The following is a 10,471-nucleotide window of genomic DNA, read 5'->3' on the forward strand; positions in this document are numbered from 1 at the left end:
CTTCACGGATTTAAATTATGGGCGTTGATTTCTGTTTGCTAATTTGCTTCCCGTTTCGCAGTGATTGCCTTCAAGGTGAGTTCACTTTGTCTTAGTCCTGAATGGATCTTGGCACAATTAGACGACTATTTCTCTCTCTGCCACGTAAGGGGTTCGTCCAAAACTCTTGGTGTGACTGTGTCAACATTTTCTAGAAGTTCTCTTCTAACAGCCCCAACTGACGACCGAACTCCGTTGACTTGCTTCGTCGAGGGCAAAGCACATCCAAACTGGGGCGGACAAGTGACCTTTGTCATCATTCCGAATTAAATGTAACAGATGCAGTTTGTATTTTTACTGTTTTACATGTAGATCCGTCTGGCAGATGCTGGATTAGACTCCTTACTCGTGAATATTGACGCAGCACAACGGGGCAGTCAGAGAACAGCTACAGCTTAAAATAAAAGGTTAAAATACCGAAGAATGAAATCAGGTCAGTGGAAGAAGAAGAATAAGAATAAAACGAACTAAGAACGTAATAGTGGAAGCGGGAATCAGCGCCAACGAAAACTTCTGGTGGAACGACTTAATTGCAGAAGAAAGTACGGAGGAACTGGTTTAAAGACGGCCGACGAGGCAGAAGTATCTGAGGCGGTACGTGACACGTTCCTCCGAGATGGTGGCGACCATAAGTGACATCTGCACACCGCATAGCATCAACTTCAGGCTCGTTCCTGCTATTTTACCCAGAATTATGTTGGTCCACTTCTGTCTGGGCGTTTCGTTTCGTTTCGCCAATGCCGATCCCCTTCCCTGTCCCTGCCAAATAAAAAAATCACGCGCCAGCGAATTAATGAATACACGAACGCAACACAATTCGCGGATGACCCCCGATGCTTCTGACCGTTCAACAGTGACCTTTGTCGTCATTGTTTCTGTCGGTGACCTTTGTTCCATTCTTACGTGAGTTACCTCTTATGATAGTTCCTGGGAAAACGGGACAGACAGACGGACGGACTTGGACTCTCACGCTAGAGCGTGACTAACATCTGAAAATCCGCGCGTTCAAAAATGCGGAAATGAAGTAAGTGTGTTTGTTGCTTCAGGTGGGTGTGAAATGTGGACTGAGACTGTCTCGAGAAAAAAGCGACGGACGCGTGTCTCACTCTGTCGTCGGAATGGTGGAAACAGGTTTAGGATTTGAAGCCTGTTCGCCTAGCATCCTCCCCACTCTTGTTATGCAGAGTCCTGATAAGGATGCAGATAATTCGGGTTTTATAAAATACTTTTTAATTTTGTCCATGATGAATTAGTGGATAAAATGCGATAACATAATCTACTGATGGTGTTCTAGAATCTTTAAAGTGACGTGCCACACAGCACGTAAGATTTCACGCCTAAAAAAATCGACTGCTGGGTTAAGGCAGAGGTACGACTGGAACGTAAACTATAGGATCTACGAAAGATCAAGACATTCCTGTCGATCTTCGTGAGGGGCCATTAGCCTGCTCTCTGCTTGCACACACACTGATGCTTACGTGCGTAGTCACACGCACATCTCAGATGCGGTCACGCGACTGACATCGAATGCGGTTACCAATGACAGGGCGTTCGGCGACCGAAACTTTTCAGATGGTGGATCGCTACAACAGAAATGGTTTACGTTGTCTGACGTTTTGTGCCGGAATTATGGCAAGACGATCACAGCGAACGGCAGTCTGACGAAGACAGAACTAGAATGATACCAGGCGTGACCTGCTTTCATCAGAAGGGACTGTAGGTTTGGTGTCGTCTCTGCGTTTTCTGACCGCGAAATGTCTCACGTTTCTCGAATACTTTATTAAGGTTGCACTGAACCTGGGTCAACGCAGGCGTCGCGGTGCTGGCCCGTGGCAAGTACGCCTGACAACTGAACGGAATCCAATATCAGTATTAGTGTTGTCTTGTTACAAAGTGACGATTGATTTCAGGTCACGTGCCAATTGCACTAATCCGGCTTTCTAACTAAAACAGGGGTTTTCAACCCGCAGCCCGCTGAAATCGTTCATGAGAGGCTCGCGAATAGTCTGCCGCTGCAATGCGTTGCTGTCCTCTGTACGTGACAGAGACTTTCGCTGTCGGGAACACGACGCGGTTTGGAGGGACGCGTGCGGATCGCAAGAGTTCTCACAGAAAAGCAGCGTCATTGTGGAAAATCGACCTACGAGCCTGTTTCTTGCAGTATGTCGGTGTCACTTTTTGCATATCGCCGTGAAATGTCAGTAAGTTATCGTCGTTTGTAACCTTGCGGCCCGCGAGTCGATAAGCAATGGCGAATGTGGCCCCAGGTCTGGAGAAGGCCGCTATCTCCGACAACTAGATGCGTTTCGTTTCTCAGGATGTGGCGTCGGTCTGTGTTGCCTTGGCGCCCCGCGGCCTGCAACACGTCGGGGCGCGTCTCCCCCCCCCCCCCACCTATCGGCGCCAAATGCGCAGACTACAGGCTCTGGAAAGCAGAGGTCTTGTCAAAGTGCGATGTTCCTCGGATGCTGAGCAAACTGACTTTCAGCTTCGAATACGTTAAAGCCACCGGCCGAGAGGTTGGCACTCCTGTATCGTTTTCCACGCGTCCAGGGTCCATACCTCAGCCTGGATAATCTGCGTGTGGTTTACGTGTCTTTCCTCAGTCCCCTCAGTTGAGTGTACCCTGAATTAGGCGACAGAAGCCTCGTTTCGTCTCCTTTCTGATTCATGGTAGTCTACATTAATCTTTCTACTGTACCAACACTTCGGTAGGCTACCCGGGCGGTTACTGACTACGCGTGTTCCTGCGCAGACCTGTCGTTGCAAGCCGCCCTACAAATCTGTCGTTCACGAAGCTGGAGTGACCGCCACCAAATTGAATGTTTCATGGTCACAGCAAAGTCATACAACGTTGCGACACGAACAGCTGACTCCAGGCGAGTGAAGACAGTTTAGAACTCGCAACGTAGCAAACCTGACAACGTTGTAATAGTGCCCCCCTGTGGAATGCGTCCATGGCCTTGAAGCACACAGTTCGGTGACTAAGTGCATTCGTCACGAACACACTGACTTCCCTCTCTTGCAACAGAAACAGGGTCAAAGCCCCGCTCCTAATAATTTTTCATGGCTCTGGTTTTTTTTTGTATAATTTGGTCTAAATCTGTGGCGAGACGGAAACATTCGGGACTGAAAGACATCTCAATACGCTTCAGGTTTGTTAACGATCCTGAGGCAGACAACCACAAATTCGTACAAAGTTGTTAGGATGTGAGGGGAGACGAAACGTGGCAGTCCACCCCCACCCCCCCACCCCAAAAAAATTGTGCACAACGCAAGAAAACAGTGAAACATTTCCACTCTAGGCTTTAATGTAAACAAAAGTTATGGCGTCTGAATACGCGTATTTGTTCTTGGTACCATAAAAATGTCGTTTCGATTCTTCTGGGATTTCATTATAGGGGATATTATTTTTGTTGTTATTTTCTTTTCACTTTTATTTTCTCACATATCAAAATGTAAGAGAAAGTGAGGGCGTTACAGTGTAAAATCACAAACCAAATAGAAAGGGAAGAGTAAATACGTGTAATGATATACGGTTGTAAAGAAAACGCAAATATTAAAAAAACAACAGCCATCTTGCCCCGTGTTTGCCATCAGCCATAATTTCATGCATTTAAAATTTTCTTCGCATTCGTGTCTACCCACGTCTATTATTTCTTTACGTGTAATTCACGAACGCGCGTTGCGATCTGATTAGCTCAGCGCGCGCGACGTGAACATACAAGTCCATTTGTCGCGTGTTTAATTACTCAGGTCACTAAACTGTTTTTGGTGAAATTTGGTATCGGCTTGGTTCTGTTCCGTTGCTGTCAGTCTAGCTGTGATTCTCCGGCGGTTACAACTGTGTAAACAAACAAAACAGATCAGGTCGTGTGCGCGAATAGTTCTATAGAAGTGTGATCCAGAACTTCGCATGAATAATAAAGTGTATTTTTAAAACAGACGTTTTTGTACGGTGCACGGAACGAGAATAATCTGCCAGCAAAAGAGGATTCGAGGTTCTAATGGCGGCGAATGTGAAGGTAGAAGTCTTCTGGGGTGTAGTCCTGACGATGGAAGCAGCTAGTACCTCCGAAACGTAATTAAACGTCTACCAGACTACACGGCGCTACATCCCAGAAGACCCTCACCTTCTATGCAGGACAACATGTGACGTCGCCCAAGGGCACGGTTACATTAAATGCAGTAGTTGGTGGGTTCTGCTCGGTCAGCGGACATCTCGAGGTTTGCATTTTGTCTGGCCGCAGTCTAGGTCCTGCCTCTGGCGACTAGAGACGCGGCGTCGACGTGTTTACCGCGAGAGAAATCAGCTGACGTCGAAAGAGACGGTGACACGAGTGAATAAGGACTTGGAAGGAGGCAGTGGTCGTCATCTAGTTAATATCCTTGGTTTAATTATAGTTTATTTAACGACGCTGTCTGTGCCTTGGATTATACACCGTCGAATGATAGGTTGTGGATTGGTTAGGACTGGGTGTTTTATACAGGGGACATGTGGCATTGCTAAGGATGGTGGGACTTGTCGAATAGTTATGGAAAATATATATGGTTAAATACGAGGGAATAACATTTTAAGGGAATCTGTACGGAGAGAGGCTGGGGATAACCTGGACTTCGTAACCACGTAACGAGAACTCAAACATTGCCGACCAGCTAGCTGAAAGTCACAAAATGTACGTGACGATGAACGTGCTGGTTAAATCTCCTGCGACAAGCCACAGTTCAGATCGTATTCGCTCCATGGACCTTCTTGGGACGCTCGGCGTCTTCCTTCATCCTTGAGTGAAGTGGCAGGATGTCGAGCGAGCTGAAAGGACATGCTAAGGAAGTGGTCGTGGTGCATTTCAAGGTTAACAACGACCATAAGTTTTACTTTGCCGTCGAATAGGCTTGGGTCACGTGACAGCACCTGTGATTGATAATGAAACACAACAGTTATCAATTGAGCTAACCCGCTCGATGGGTAATGAAGGTTGATGGATGTTCGACTTCGGAGTATCGATTATTTCGAGTTCAGGTCGATGCACCTTTACAGGCAGGGGCACAGTGCTGCCAATCCCGAAGAAAAATAGCCCATTTGTTGTATTAAATTCACAAAGTGGAGTGCCTTTCTACAGGGTCGTTTGCATGATAAATCATTCTCCATATCTTTGTCTGAAGAATGCTGATTCATCGTAATGTATCATTGCAAATTGCTTCTTAAGTGGCAGGCTGACGGCGTGAAGCGAAGCTCCAGTGTCTTGATACTTAACCACCTGAGCTGTCTTGGGCGTCCGCTTAAAATAAACAACGCGACAGGATTGTCAAAACAGGTCCACGCGCTCTCGTGTGTGGGGAGAGAGGTCTCGTCGGCTTCTTTCATATTCGGCGTTCATAATTCCTGACAAGACGGACGTGTGACTCGGCAGTACCGACCTCAGCATTAGTGTCTCATTCCGATCGAAGATGGCAATGTCGGCTGAGCCGAGAACTCAAATCCATACGTGGCCACCTCCAGTGACTGACTTCGTCCTCGATAAAATCTTTAATGACGGAACTAGTTCTGTTTTTGTTTCTGGATAAGGAAACGAGTTTAACCTCTAAAGTTGTTACGAGAGCAATTAGCATTATTACAGTACTTTTTTTCTTTTCGGTGTTGTCAATCTCAAACGTCAATTTCATTATTTGGTCACACAACTAACGAGGACGAACATGCAGGCTAGTCCGCCCTTACCGGAGTCAACGCTGTTTACAGACTTACACACTTGCCTGTACTCCTTCAATACATTTGCTATTTCCACTATTTTGCAGTTCCTGTACTTTTCGTGTGCACACAACGCTGATGACGGATTTCGTTTAAATTTGGTATTGTTTAATTACACTAAAGTTGTCACTTACTACTCAGTGTTGGTCGGATACAGTCCGTAATTAACTTAAGCTCGAATCTAAATGTAATGAATTAATTACCTTTTAATCAGTTAATTGTCAGTCATTTAGCAAAGTACATTACTCACTCTTTTACACTCTACGGTGCAGGAAATTCCTTGAAAGGTCGATCGCATACTCGGCTTTAAAAAAAGAATAGTCCACTTTCTTTATGGAACCCGAAGGTTCATCACCTTCTTCACAAAAGCTCGCGACCGGGCTCTAACCTGAGCCAGTTTCATCCAGTTCGCTCCATTGATTTCTATCTCCCTAAGATCCAACTTAATGTTATCCTCCCACCTACGCCTTCCTAGGTCTTCCCAGAGGTCTCCTCACTTCAGGCCTCCCAATGAATATCTTGTAAACACCCCTCCTCCCCCCTCCCCCATGCGTGGCACATGTCCTGTCCACCTCATCCTCCTCGATTTAGTCACCATAACAAAATTAGGTCAGGAGTACAGGCCGTGTTAAGCTCATCATTATGTAATTTCCTCCATGGTCCGTCTTTCTCCCTTTAGGGTCCAAATATCCTCCTCCTCCTCAACACTCTGTTCTCAAAGACCCTCAATCTATGTCCCTCCCTCAAAGTGAGAGACCAAGTTTCGCACCCATACAGCACAGCTGGCAAAATTACACTTTAGTTCTTTTTGATATGAGACGGGAGGGCAAAAGATTTTGGACTGAATGATGGCAAGCATTCCCTGAATTTAATCTGCTCTTGATTTCGTCATGAACGTCATCCTGGCTTGGTATTGTCGTCCCGAAGTCGTTGAATTTTATCGCACTTTCGGACGGTTCATTAGCTCTCCTTATATTCTGGTTCTGCCCTGAATTCTGATGCCGAGACATGACCAGAACTGAAGGAATTAAGAAATGTTAATATTTTTAAGAAGTAATTTGGGAAGGATTGTGTCTTAAGGGCTAGGTACTGTGACGTTTGGCTGAGTAATTTGTGATTTTCCTTGATTACTTTCGTCAATACTAGGGTCCACTGCCTGGCCTCCTTATGTTCGCGACGCCTGACTGTTATTTACGAAAAATTATAAGGAATAAAGTGAAACGATTCAAATATCGTATTTGAGGTTCTCAAAGCGGTTCTCGGCTGCGACGCCGTTTGGAGTCAGAGGTAGAGCAGCGTCTCTCAGAAACATGCTGTCATCTTTAAGACTGAAGATGGAATCAGCGTATTCCTCCCGAAACGGCGGTAGGCCTATGTACGCGTTCACACCGGAGTCACAACCCAGAAGAAGAACGCGGACAATTTGAATGAGTTCGTGTTAACTTGCATTTAGAAAATCATCTCAAAAAATTGTCTGTTCCGGTCGACTTCCCTCCCGAAGCCTTTGACGAGACGCAAAACAAACCATAACTGGCCATGGCGTGTGCCTGCGTCTGCAATAATTCATCGTTAGACGTTGCCCTGAATTCATGTACCAATTATCGCAAAGTAGGTGTCTGATAATTAGTCTTTTGTTGTGTGTGTTTCCCTGCTCATACCATAAGCCGTGTTACGAAATTCAAAACGAAAAGCCGCGCGTGTGAAGAACACGCAGTTCCAGGTAGAAGGTAATTATTATCGAGCATGACACAAGGCCGTTCTCATTATCGCTAAATAATTGCTTTGCAGGTTTTAATGCGAATGAAAGATAAACAGGGTACAAGCCTCAGGCCTTAATCCTTGGTGCATATTACTCGTTTTTCGTACTCAGTTTACGTAAGGACGTACTCTGTACATACGTCTTCACTGGAATTTTTCCAGAGCTCTCGTGCCATACGAGGTGCGATCGGAAAGTTTCAAGACTGCGCCTATAAAAACCCGTACACTTATCTCAGGTATTAAATTCATCCATCACCCTCGAAGTAGTTCCCCTGGGAGTGAACACAACGATCCCAGCGCCGCTGCCAAGCCTGGAAGCATCCCTGGAAATCTTTCTTTGTCAGCCTGTCAAGCACCATCTGCGATTCTGCCTGAATCTCTTCTATCGTCTCAAATCTCCTTCCCTTTAGCTGAATTTTCATCTTTGGGAAGAGGAAGAAGTCACACGGAGCTTAGAAAGGAAGTTGGGGTCGGTTCTTGCAAGATCTTTGAGCTCCTGACAAACGAGAAGTCGATTCTGCTTCTGGTCCTCAGACAGGATGCGTCGCATGTGGAGTTCTTCCTTTAGAATCAGCTGACAGGTCCCACAGCCTATCCCAACAATGTCGCACAAGTCGTTGATGGTACGACGTCGATCTTCGTGAAGGGCCTGCCGAATCTTCGTAACATTTTCGGGCGTTGTGCTCGAAGATGGTCGTCCAGAACGCTCGTCATCATCGACAGAGGTTCGGCCATTTTTAAAACGTGAATGCCACACAAAAGTTTGTGCACGACCCATTGCGGACTCCCCAAATGCTTGCTTTAGCATTTCATAGGTTTCCGTAGCCGTTTTGGCGAGTCTTTGGCAAAATTTGATTTGTTCATGAAAATCCGCCATTCCGAAATCGCAGGAGGGTCGGTGTAATGCACTACCAAAACGCCCGTAACTAAGAAACAAATGCTAATTCGATGATGCCGGCTGGCACACCGATTCACTATGAATGTAGGCCGCACCCCTAAAGGCAGAAGCTCGTACTACATCCGGTTCGCCCTATATTGACACAGTCTTGAAACTTTCCGATCGCACCTCGTACGTTGCGCCGTCCACGGTATCAACGTGCCGAGGTTATACCGGCCCCAATCCTGGAACGCACCCTGACAACTACGGTGGGTCTGAGTGTGGGGTTAAAATACCGCGTGTGGCGGGCGAAGATGTAGCGTCCTGGTCTGATTCTCGACTGTCGATCGCAGGTTTAGATGCAGACTAGGACGAGGTGAGAAACGCGGTTCCTCTTCTGGGGCATCGGCAGGTGAAACACCCGGCGCGGCAGAGTGTTTGGATTGTCTGTCCGGAAGAGCCAGGGCCTAGCCTGCAGGGCCTTAAGACCGGTTTCATCCGCAGAACACGGATAATCCAGCGTTTTGGCTCGCATCCTATCCGAGGATGTAAGGTGACGAGAACTACGCTGCTATAAGCTAAATAAACAGAAGCTTGTTTGGTGTTGGAAATGTAGGTTAAATCAGCGCGCTTCTACTTTGCACAAATGAACGGCTATTAATTCAGAGTCCGTTATAGACTGACAGCAGCTCAGCTGCTTAAGAATATTAATCCGAGTCCAATTACTGTTTGTATACAGCAGCCCGCGGTCCCTGTACAGACCGCATCCCCAGATTCTGTATCTCTAATGCAGCATGCTGATCTGCCACTACTAGTCTGATGGAAAACATCTGTCGTACGTACCCAGAAAACAATTCCGGATGCTTTTATCACTATAGCGTTCCTGTAACAACACCACCGCCAGACATTTCCGGAGATAGGGTTTAGCTCTGTCGATTGGGCTCAGCAGATTTTACCTGAAGACGGAGATAGACTCCCATCTCCGAAACGTCGTGGTTTTCATTGATTTTATTTCGTCTTGGACGATGGATAATGTCAACAAGACATTTTCACTACACCAAAGTATTCGAATAGGAGGCATCTTAGAAACTACCTAATGTTTGTCTATAAGTTGGTATCACGACTCGGGAATTCAAACTCACGTGCCCACAGCTGCAACACAACTAACCCATACACCCCTCTGTGAAACAGCATCGGAATGTGGACTCGCCCAATCCCACGGCGCACCCGCAAACGAGAGGCCAGAGTGTACGAAGCATCTGTAAATTATCGTAAGGACGCGTAGTTTATTAAATTTAATAACCGTCCTCAACTGTAACAGGGAATTACTAACTACTTTATTCTGCCGAATCCATCTTCAGTTTATTATAATTGTCGTGGTCAGCTGACGACGGCTCCAAAAAAAGCGATCGGGGAAATCAGCTTCCTCGTCAGATATTTACGTATTTAATACCTGAGATAAATGTACGGGTTTTTATAGGCGCAGTCTATAAACTTTCCGATCGCGAGAGGTCACGCACGAAGACTCTGTGTGGGTGGACCCGTGAGAGGAAACCAGCGCGCCCTCGATTCTTCTTGTTCGTCGTTGCATTCGGCTTATGATATCAGAACAATGTGACGGGGTCAGACTTGGTCGTTTTATAAATCTCGGCGGACATACATCGCTTTATGCATTATATCTCGTATGATCCAGCAGCCGCCAGGTAGGAGGAGGTAACATTGTTTAATCAGTTCCTTTGCACTGTATTTTCGTGGCCTTGTATTCGGGAGGTATCCAGTTCGAATCCCAGTTCTAACAGAGGCCTTCCGTCGTTTTCATCTGTCTTTCTAGGATATAATCGGGATAGTTATCTCCTGGAAATCCAACATTGTCAAATATAAAATCTCCCTGAGTCAGTCCTGGAGTTGCAGAGTAATCGATCAGAAGCAAGTGAGGTCGCTTTAAAATTCCTTTCTGATTGTCAGTGACTTATGACAGGAAACATGGACGCAGCCTGTCAATACGTCCGTGTGACTGTGCCATTTGTATTTAAATTGTATTTAGAGCGACA

The sequence above is a fragment of the Zootermopsis nevadensis genome, unplaced genomic scaffold (genome assembly GCF_977971745.1).
Source record: "Zootermopsis nevadensis isolate Lab colony 2312 unplaced genomic scaffold, Znev_1.0 Znev_ptg000007l, whole genome shotgun sequence".
Classification (NCBI taxonomy): domain Eukaryota; kingdom Metazoa; phylum Arthropoda; class Insecta; order Blattodea; family Termopsidae; genus Zootermopsis; species Zootermopsis nevadensis.